This window comes from Natator depressus, chromosome 1 (assembly GCF_965152275.1).
Source record: "Natator depressus isolate rNatDep1 chromosome 1, rNatDep2.hap1, whole genome shotgun sequence".
Taxonomy (NCBI): domain Eukaryota; kingdom Metazoa; phylum Chordata; order Testudines; family Cheloniidae; genus Natator; species Natator depressus.
The window spans coordinates 283,052,582-283,064,473 of NC_134234.1; positions in this window are offsets into that span (position 1 = coordinate 283,052,582).

Sequence of the window (11,892 nt, forward strand, 5' to 3'; positions counted from 1 at the left end):
TAAGCCAGTTGAAAGCTAATGCTAATTGAAGCATTGGTAAAAATGGGCATTCAGCTGTGGGAACCTTATCTAAATGGGGCTCCCACCATCACTTCCACTAATTCAGCTGAATTTGTGTTAGAACCAGTGGAGATTTGTTGTTGTTGTTGTAAATTTCTCCAATATAAAAATGACTTTAGTGACTTGCTCAAGGCATACAGCAAGACTGCGGCAGAACCAGGAACAGAATCCATATTTAATTCTCGCTCTTCTGTTCAATTAAACAATGATTCCATTTAATAACATTTGGAATCATCATAAGAAATGAAAGCTTAAAATGGTCTCAGAAAAGTGACAGGTCTGTCCCAGTCTAACCCAGTAATGGAATTTCATGTGTTTATAACAAAATGTTAAGTCTTGAAGAGCAACAAATTTAAAACTGATGTAAGGAAATACTTTTTACACAACGCATAATTAACTTATAGAACTCACTGACAGAAGACATCTTGGATGTCTGGGCCCAGATCTTCAAAGGGAGTTAGGTGCCTAAATAACTTTGAGGATCTGGGTTCACATGCTTAGTAGGATTCAAAAAGGTTTAGACATATATGGATAAAGAGAATTCAAATTAATTAGTAAGGATAAAGAAAGTATAAAGGAGATAAATTCTCATTTTTCAGGGCATAAGACAATCACTGCCTGACAAGGATTAGAAAGAAACTTCCTCTCTCTGAGCAGGTTAGTTCACAATTGTCCACTATGGAGTTTCTTGCACATTCCTCTGAAGTATTTGGTACGGAACACTCCTGGAGACAAGATATGAACTAGATGGAGCACTGGTCTGATACTGTTTGGCAGTGCCTATAAATGTATCATGCTATTGCTACTTTTGAAGGAGTTAATAAGTATTATTTAATACTAAACAGCAGAAACTAAAGTGTTCGCAATGGTAGGAAATTATTTGCCCAAACCCCTAATATAGACAAGGGCTCAGAGACTAAAATTCAGTTCTTAGGTAGCACTGTGACTTCTGAGTTTAGGGTTACTGCATTCTCCCGTGCTGTGACCCTACATTAAAAAATACAGTGTCATGGTGTTTAGCTTTTATTTAAAGAGGGGAGTTGCAGGAAGATGGGATGGAGAGGGGGATAGGAGAGGGTTGATTGCTTGCAGTAGGTGCTGAGAGCAAGTGGATTGAATTGTCTGTAGAAAAAAGAAAGGAGGGGTGCATTTGGAGCGGGTTGGTTCACTCTTCCTCCTGTTTTCTCTCCCAGTTGATAGTTTCTCCTTAGATCCCTTCCTTCTACTCACTACATACTAGCTATGAAGTGGAACAAGATCTGAGAGTGCAACTCAGTGCAGACCCACTCTCTCTCACACACAGCAAATTTAAGGGTATTTTCTTTGAATGCCTTTGATCAGATAAATCACAATTCAGCAAAAGCTGCTGTATCTCACAAAAACGTAAAGATGCCAGACATGGTATAACAACTGTGAATAACACGGGAAGTACACCATCGCATTAACACTCATGAACTGTACTGTCTATCAAACGTACTCCAAAGAAAATGAAGAAGTGAAAGAGTTATTAACTTGTTAGTTTTGCCTCAGTGACCCTTTAACATTACACGCTCAATTTATTGTTATTTCTATTGTAAATTATTAGGGGTTTCCATAAAATGAAGAAGCTGTCAATATTTGTTATTTTCAAAGGTTTAATAGGACCCCCTAAAAACCTAGCATCCTAGCCAGAAAAGATTGTCAGTTTATGGCCTCTCCCACAAAATATTAACTGAGAAAATACTGGGAAAGTACTGTGTTAACTGCAGTATAAATATACACTCGTGGCATTCATATAATAGAAATATACCAATACAAATTTTCTGACATGAAAAAAGATTCCATAATTTCAAATCTAACCCAGTTTACTGAATCATAAAGAGAACATTAGGGAAACGTAAACATATATTTGGAGCCTAAACTATAGTTATCAAGGTTCAATATAGTTCAATGTCTACTACAGTACAAAATATTGTTAATAGAATTTCATTGATGAACAGTAATGGGTTTAAGATTTTGCAGGGTTCCGTATGCAAATGAGTAATATTAGGCAAATGGGTACACAGCTGCATTTTTACGAAAGAAAGCGAATGTTTTTCATAAGCAATAACCTATGAATTCCTGGCTGTCTTGCAGAGTCAGACTCCACTGACTTCAGCAGAGCTACACCCTAATGACACCAGTGTAAATAAGAGCAGAACCAAGCCCTTGATTCACAACGGTTCCTTCTACAGTAGCCTGTTGGGTATTGTAGGCTTTGTCTAGAGCAGAATAAGAGGTGTGTTGTTAGCACATCTGCGGTGTCTACCATGGTCAAAGTGTAACGTAGACAAGATAAAATATAAACACATGCTACAGTGGACACATTAAAGTCTAGGCTTCAGCTACCTGCACTTTACCTTGACCAGTGTCGCCCATGTGAAGGTAGTGTGTCTTCTCGACACTAGACTTAAAGCATATTAGCACAAATTAGCTAATGTGTTCACATCACACCTTTAAACCCTAGTCTAGACAAGACCTTACAGAAAAGTGTCATCTGGAGCTTGTTTTTGCTGTTCCTGATGTTTTTTATTGCCATGAGCAGGTGGACTTACGTTATTTCTTTCGGTGCACAAGTAAGCACTGTTAATAGCATTTTGGATGTTCTCAAATAACATAGGCTGAAATCCTGGCCCTATTGAAGTCAAGGGGAGTTTAGCCATTGTCTTCACTGGGACCAGGATCCACCCCCCCAGGGTCCTCATTTATTTTGTTAAGCTGCAAGATCGACCTTGAAAGATCATTATGATGTATGACTTTGGTGCAGATGGTAAAGCTGTTACCTTGGCTGGCTGGATGCCCACCACTTTCTCTTCAAAATCAAACATTCTCTCCCACTTGCAATCATGAGGCTCCTGGGGACAGCCCTGCAAACAATTACAGTGTAAACAGTTGAGACAGACCCGCTGAGTTAGTGTCTACCTGTGCGCCCTGACAAACCATCTTTGCCTTGCTGGACCCCTAAGGACCATAACAAAAGGAGAAGTTAAAGGGAAACAGACAGTGAGCGTACCAAAGGTGGAGTCATACTCACCAGAAATAAAACTCCTCGTGAATGAGATCCATTAATCGATCTAAGAATTTTAGTAGAAGTAACATATTCCACACCACGTGGAAAATATATTAGGTGGGCGTAGGGGGCATGTTAGTCCTTTATTCCTGCTTACATTGATTTTGCATAGACTCAGTCAATCCTGAAGACAGATGTGCCTGGTGAGAGGAAGCACCAGCAGTGAAATTCTGGCCCCATTGAAGTCAAAACCAAATGCCTATTTGACATTATTGGGGCCAGGTTTTCCCCTTGGTATGGAGCCAATGAGTAAATTGAATAATCCCATGTAGCCTCACACACACTACCATCTCATAGCTCCGGAGCAGTAACTGTATGCCGAGAGAGGGCCTAGTGGGACCTTGGCCACCTGGGAGCTACAGAGGACAAGAGCCCAGAGGCAAACTGCAATCCAAAGGGATGCTGTCCTCTCCCCAGAAAATATTTCATTTAGGAGCTTTCAGCTGACACAGAAGTGTCTTGGAGCCAGTCAGTCTCTCTCCAGCAGTCAGACAAAGCACACTGCCCTTCCTGTTGGCACAGAGGGAGCCACTGCTTTCTCTGATGTCTCCTAGTGCTTTGTGTCAGCTGGATGACTGTCTTCACTCCAGCTCCCCATCTGCCTTCTGCTGGGGTGAATCACACAGAGACAGAAGGAGCCTCTCTGGTACCACATTCTATATGTCAGCTTCTTGCGCTTACGTAGCAGTTCCCCTGTGTGGGTGTTCTAGGGCAATAAAGACATTGTCATGATGGACAACACCACTACCGGCTAAAAGCATAATGTTTATCAAGGCACCAAAGTCTGCACCAGTGACTAGAAAATGAAGCATATTTTGTTAAAAGGGCATCACATATCAAAGTGTTTCTTCATGTGGAGTTACAGTATCCTAGCAATTAATCTGTTGAGGCAGCAGGCTTTATCCTGCATACAGAGTGCATTTGTGATCCTCTAACATATTTACCGTATGACTGCTGGAGATAAAGCAGCCTACTTTAAAGTATATTCTACAGCCCACAGTGAGTGCTGCTAAGCACAGCGGTATCTCTTTTACTGGAATTACTGTTAATTATTTCAATCCCTCTCACTGAAGAAACTACTAGACTTCATGGCAGATCTTTACATATTCATTTTAAAGAGTCAGTGGACAGCTTAATTATACACCTATCCTATGTTAATTTGTTTAAGAGTTCTACAAAGCCGGTAATCCCAATGGCAAGTGACTGTATGTAAAAAAAACCAAATGTTTTATTCAGAGAAAAATCAATATTGCTGTTGTTCTCTGCTATTGCAATTTGCCCAAAATTTTAGTCATTTATTTTTCTTTTCAGTGAGAAAACTCTTTCAGGTTTCTCAAACCTCTGATACTTAGAAACCCACTGGCCTTGTTTAAACTGGGATGAATTTGGACATTATTATTATGGATTATTTGTATTATATTCACAGCTCAAGACGCAGTCCAAGATTGAGGCCCCATTGCGCTCTGTACAAACACAGAGTAAGAATTTATTCCTGCCCCAGAGAACTTAAGAGGAAGACAGCAGAAGGAGAAATGACTTACCCAAGATCACAACAGCTGGCCTATGGCAGAGCCAGGAAGAGATCATAGCTCTTCAGGGCCCCAGTTCAGTGCCCTATGCACTGGGCCACAGCGCCTCTCTTACCTCCCGCATTGGTAACAGTAGTGACCATGCTAGTATGGGCTCAGGCATTTTTACCACTGTGTTGTCTAGATTTGGTCAGAGCAGGTTAGAGCACTTGATGGTAAAATCCCCATGACCTGTACACTAGTGATGCTATCACAAGTCGAGCTGCCCTTAGGGCAGTGCAATAGTAAGAGGATTACCCATACGAGACCTCTGTGGGACTTCTCTCATTTATAAGCTCACGAGAAAGGAAGTGCTTACACTGTGCACTCCAGGGTATCATTGCAATTATAACAGCTGAGGAGATCTATCGAGGGATATCAGAGAATGGACAAAGTGATAGAGTTAAAATATTCATTGCAAATGTGAAATAATTTATATACTTAGCAAAATCCATCCTTTCTATTTACTCTTTCAGGAGTATCATGTGTATAAATAGAATTCTTGATTCCTATCTGGCCACTGACACCTTATAAAAATAGCTGAGTGTGATACTGAGGTGTAAATACCTAAAACAAAGTATTACCAATCTGTCATGTCCTGATGTTGCATTCATTTGAATTAACGTTCCCTAAAAATAAGACTACAGGTTTTTAATTGGCTACAAGGTATTCTGTTGATGATAACTGAGACATTTATTTCAGACCTTAGATACAAAGGCAAAAGTATTTACGTGTTTATATTATGGTGTCGTGTCTCACTGCAGAGGGCAGTAGTTTGCAGGTCCTTGTTCCCTATTGTGGGATTTTGAGAGTTTACTATAAAACTTGGTTTAACCTAATAAAATTTTGACCACCCTTTGTGTCTTACCATGGAATCTGGTATTCACATATCAGAGACGAGAAAACAAAAGGAAAAACCCTTGCAAAAATTTCACCTTCTCTCGCTTGCAAATTTGAGGGCATAGATAAATCACTACAGATACTATTTGCATTCCCCCAGAAACAAAGCCTATGTTCAGCATCCTTACATGGGCTCAGCACTGTTTTCATTGAATGTGTGGCGCCTTCACCCTTATTCAGGCAAAACGCACATTGAAGCCCCAGGCTTTGTTTCTCACTCATTGAAAGCTGAAGGCATTTCCTAACATTGTATTAAAAATGCTTTTGGCAAACTTCTATAACAAGTCCTTGGTGGGAACAAGGTCAGATGGATCGTCATGGTGCTGTGATTGCTTTCACATCCCTGCTATAGTGTGTGAGCTTTTTGTGAGCACCTGAAATCTGTTGTTAATGACATGAGTATGAAACACTGATCTAAATCTAAAACAGAAAAGCTGTATCCAAATACAAAGATATTTTAAAATTTTGCATAATGGGGCTAAAATCATGAAGGGTCTATGCTTGCTTCTGGTGGAGAGACCCCCAACTGTGGTAAGGTCACTAGGTAGGGATTTTGGAGTGGCACAAGCTCCCATGAACCAGGAAGGCCTTAGGGGACCATCCCAGCCTAAAATGTGAGTAGTAGTGTCTGGGAAAGGGTATGGTCAACTTGGTCAGAGGATGCACTGAATCACTGTATCCCCTCAGCAGCCTCGGCTAGCAAGGTTCCTGCAGAGCTCTTTTTGCCTCCCTCAGGTATGGAGGAGCGGGGTGGGGGGAGGGTACCCCTAAGGGAGAGCGATAGAGCAAACACCTCCTGTCTTTGGGATGAATCCTCCCTGGATATAGCAAATCTCAGTGGTACAGGGAGATGTACTTTACAGCTCTCCGTGGCAGTTTCAGTGGATCTGCACTATGGAAACTTTACTTTATTTCTGCCTCCAAAATTGTAAAGTTCCGAGTCTGTGTCTTCTGAAAAACTGCACAAAGCTAATGGAGCAGTATCAGCTGCTCATCTCATTATATGAAAATACTGGAGCACGCCCTGGAAAACCATCTGACACTACCTGTCCCTTATTAGTTATTTAAGTAGTGTCACTTGTGCTCAGTGCTTAATTTGTAACGAAAGAGGTGTCGGGGCTCAAGCAATTAGGAGCTGCGGCTCAAGCACTTTTTTACATTCATAACTGATGCAGCAAGCCCAGAGGTCCTGGAGCTATGAACTGCCAAGCCTAGAGGTGCTGGGTCTCAGACCTGGCAAGCCCTGGCACAAATTAAGCACTGCTTGTGCTCAAAGAATCTACTAAAGGGCCTGTTTCTCAAGCAAACTTAGGCGTAAGTAATTATTATAAACAGTGATCTTATAATATCCTCATTGGTAGGAGCTCTCCTATGAAAAGCAGTCACTCTAATAGGATCGGGCAGTATGTTTTTTCCATGCCAGATCATTTACTGTTAAAATGCTTTATTATATTTCACCGTAGCCACTGCCTGCCCACAAAACACACACCCCGTACCGTAATGTCTTTTGTGTTTTGACATCTAAGTGTCTTCTATCTGCTATTGTCGAAGAGGAAAAAGCAGATGATGATCCCAAATCATTTCCTTCAGAGACAAGCTGAATTAACAAAACATGCTCCTGAATCACTTTGTACATAATGATGGGACTCAAACAAGAAAAATCTCTCATCAGAAAATATAGCTTTCCCCACTGGTCTACACAGCATCTTATTTCTCTCTCCCTCTGCTCTATTTTATTTCACTTTGCAGTCATCTTGCTTCATTCATTTTGTGAAAGATTCTATGAAAAATCATGGAGCACTGAATGGCATCCTCCTTGTCTCATTGTCTGTCACGTTTCACAGCTTCCTGTTAACACCATGATTCCTGAAAGACAGAGTTCATCTGACCTTTGGAGTGGGGAGAGAAGCTCCAATCATGCAAAGATTTAACTTCATCGCCATGAGTCAATCCATTGAAAGCAATGGAACGGCTCATGGGAGTAATACAAAACATGTTCATAAGACTGCAGGATTGAGGCAAGACTGATCCTCTTTTCTGAATCTCAGAGGAAAATGCTTCCCTCTTATTTGTTCCATTTGGGGGGACAGAAGGAAAGTGGTGAAAGGTTTTGGTGCCATCCAAACCATTACAGAGACTCTTCATTCAACTCAAAGGGGTCTTTTGGATGGCAAGTGGAGTTATAATTATAGACTAGAAAAGAGCAAGATCAGCAGCTGCTGTTGCTTGCGTCTGTTCCCTGCTGTAACTGACAGCAGTGAGGGACTTGGCAAAAACAGGCTTCCAGAAGTGGAAAGACATTTTAACCCCTGTGCTTGTCAGTCCACTCCTCCAGGATAGTAAGCAAACCCCCAATAGCCTATGTTCCTACAGTGAAGAAGGAGCAAAGACACTATTTCATAACTGAAGGCTTCTTCACTGGGGACATTTGAGGAAAAGAAAGGGTCTGGGATTTTCCTTCATATTTGGGCTGCCACATCAGAATAGCAGGTTAGTGTTCACAGAACGTGCTTAATGGTTTGTTTTTTTAATTGAACTTAATCTGTACATTTGAATCCCTCTCTCCACCATAATATAAAGGAGGAAATAAAATGATAGAAAGTTGATGGTTAATTTTGCATGTAGGCGATATTTATTTGTATATACTGTAATGTACCTACAATGTTATTAATTGCCATCCTTTTCTACGATGGTTTCTATTTTAATTGTAATGCTTCCAATCCTGAAGTCCGGACCTGGACAAAACTCCTATTAACTTTGGGAGTAATGTTAATAGAACAATAATATCCTTTTATTTTTAGGCACTAATGCCAAAGGACTTCTGGTTGCCTTAGCAAAAGTAAAATAAAATATAAGTCACAGTAACAGAGTAAATTCCAGAGAGGTAACCAATACTGAAGGGAAGGAAAAGCAGGATTACAGGTATGGGTCAAATTCTCTGTTGATGTAAATTGGTGCAGCTGCAGTGATATCAATGGAACAGTACCAATTTATACCAGAAGAGAATTTTGCCCTATATCTGCTAATGAGGTAAATAATAATAAAATATCTGTATAAGATATTGTATAGCACCAATCACCATAGTATCTAGTGCCTAGTATCTGCAAGAGCAAAGCCATGAACCATGAATTTCGGTCTTGTTTATACCATGTCTTCCCATTGCTATGTATTGTATTTTATATATTAAAAAAGTATAATGGAGACTATGAACATGTTCCCAGAGAAAAACACAAGTATAGCGCCAAATCTGTGCTTCTTGTGTTGTGAAACATTTATTTCCATATGAAGTGAAAGAAAATAGATATACTGTGATCATTTGCTCACCACTAGTCTAAAAACAATTATACTTAGTTTTACTAATACAAAAATAATGTGATAGTGCTTTTTAGATAATATTCCTGAATTTATCCCTGCCGTATAAATCCTCCTGGGAGTACTCCTAGTTTCAGTCCTAGCTAGGGCTATAGGTGTGCTAACTTGGCTTTCACAATTCCAATAGAATTTCACTGGAGTTCCCATTAGAAAGATTTGTTGCCCCATTCATACCAGATCTCTTCTCATTATAACTACTTGGTGAAGCCACTTGTTTCGTTAGGAACTAGAATCAAGGCTGTCGACTTTTAATCTACACTCCCCATGCTGACCCCAGGCATTCCGGCATGCAAGATGTCACCTCTGCCCACTGATCAGCCAGGATGTGACCCCTTAGTTGCACTTATCAAACTTCAATCGAAAAACGGATGTGGAAAAAAATATCAACAATAGCACATCTATCATTTAAAAGCCAAGGAATAATAACCATATATTCCAGGATTTTACAAACTGCCAGGCCATTCTCCACACAAATCAGAACTCTCAGGAGAGACCATCGGTCAGAAATGGAATTCTTATGGGTGTCCCTTCCCCTTGTTTACTCCCCCTATGAATAAAAGAAGAAATTAGCAATTTTACAGCTAAATTTTCATGACTTATTTTTATGCTCAGCATCAGAGGCCTAGCCAAGTTGTCCACTATAAGGCAGCACTCATGGTTTGATAGTTTCTCTTTTAAATTAAATAGCCTACAGTGGCATAAAGAAAAACATGCAAGAGTGGCATTTATGCTAGAGCAATGCAAGTGACTTTATACAATCATTAACTGCTACTGGGTCTTATCCATTTCCTTCCTAAAATACTGTGCAAAGTTCTCCTCTCCATATCTGTACTTGTCACCAATATCCATAGGTGCATAAACAACAAAAAGAGCTATACAACACTTTGACAAAGTCAATAAGAAAACATTCTTACCACCACCAAATATAAGTGTAACCCTTCTGCCGTCAGAGTTGGCAGCAACAAGGGCCAGGTTCAGTATCTAGGGATTCCATTTCAATAACACAATGCAAAACTGGCTCAAGCCCCTACCCAGTGACCTGGGACAAATATATACCACCCCCACTGGGCACCTCTAAGAAGCAATACTTCCCCTCTCGCAAGCACAGAGTCAGAATGTAGCAAAAGCCTTTTTTTTTTCCACTGAATGCATCCGATGAAGCGAGCTGTAGCTCACGAAAGCTTATGCTCAAATAAATTTGTTAGTCTCTAAGGTGCCACAAGTACTCCTTTTCTTTTTTAGAGAGAAATAATGTGGCATTATGTTGGGGAAACACCACCAAAAGGATTCATACCACAACCCAGGAGCAAAACCCATCCCAAGCAAATTGGGCCGTGTCCTTTCCCTTTGGTTCTTGAGTCCAGCAACCCAAAAGTCACTCAAAGACCCAAAAGTCCAACAACCCAAAAGTCTCTGTCCCTGTTCAGTGCAGCCCCAGAGTTCAAAAGTTTAGCTGCAGAGTTTTACCTCCCAACCTGGATGAAAATGGCAGGGTTAAGGGGCACCTTACGTGGTCCAAAGCCAATTGCCCCACCTCTCCATGGGCCCCTGCTCCACTCTACCAGCTGTCCCACGAATCGCTCTGCTCTGCCAGCCCCCAAACATGAGCTGCTCCAGCCGTCCCGCAAACTGCTCCGCTTCACCAGCCACTCCGCTCTGCCAGCTGTCCCATGAGCCGCTCCAGCCGTCCCACAAACTGCTCCACAATATATCTTCAGGCTCCCCCACTACTTAACACAACACTCAGTGATTTCAGCGCTTAGTAATTTTAGCTCTTTCATGATTTCAGCTTGTAGTAGGGGAGCCTCAGTGCTGGTGCACCATTGGCCCAAAGTGAATTCAGCTCAGCAGCCTGTAACTAAACTCCTAATAGAATCAAAATTAGCTCTGACATTCCACAGCGGAGGAAGAAGGAGGTACAATTGGCATGTAGAGCCCTCACCAGGGGCCCATACCACCAGGTAGTAACACCTGTCACCAGCCTCTCTCAATTCACTGAATTTTGGAATCCATGGGGGGAGGAATAGCTCAGTGGTTTGAGCATTGGCCTGCTAAACCCAGGGTTGTGAGTTCAATCCTTGAGGGGACCATTAAGGGATCTGGGGCATAAATTGGGGATTGGTCCTGCTTTGAGCAGAGGGTTAAACTAGGTGACCTCCAGAGGTCCCTTCCACCCCTGATATTCTATGTCCCTTGCCTAGCAAGTACTACTTAGTCAATGGTGAGTCCCTCCACCATAACAAAAGGCCAAGTACAGTTCCACTGTCCTTGATTCACATAATCAGGATAATAACAATTTATTCTTCCTGCCCCAATAACAGAGAAACTGGGGATCCCACAGCAGCCAAAGTGATCATTTGGGCAGCTATGGGCTCATGCTAGACGAGGTGGGTGTACCTATACAAATGAGATCAGCCTTTGAAGTTCTTTGCCACAACTCACCACCAGATGTCAGGGTGGAGCTCATCCTGACTCTGCTTACATCAGCTAAATTCCTAGCCCTCCACTCAGCCTGCTAGGGTTGCCAATTTTGGCAGGACATATTCCTGGAGGTTTTATCACATGACATAATCTTTAATTAAAGATTAATCTTTAATTCCTGGAGACTCCAGCACAATCCTGGAGGGTTGGGAAACCTACAGTGTGCTGTGGTGCAGACCTGAGAAAACAGCTAGGTCTTGGACTATAACCTAACTTGGGCACTGCACTGTTGGAGTAGAAGAAGGCATGAGGACCCACTAACGAGAATGTCCTACCACCAGCCACTCAAATATCAGGAAAAAGAACAAGGAGTACTTGTGGCACCTTAGAGACTAACAAATTTATTTGGGCATAAGCTTTGGTGAGCTAAACCCCACTTCATCAGATGCATGCAGTGGAAAATACAGTAGGAAGATATATGTA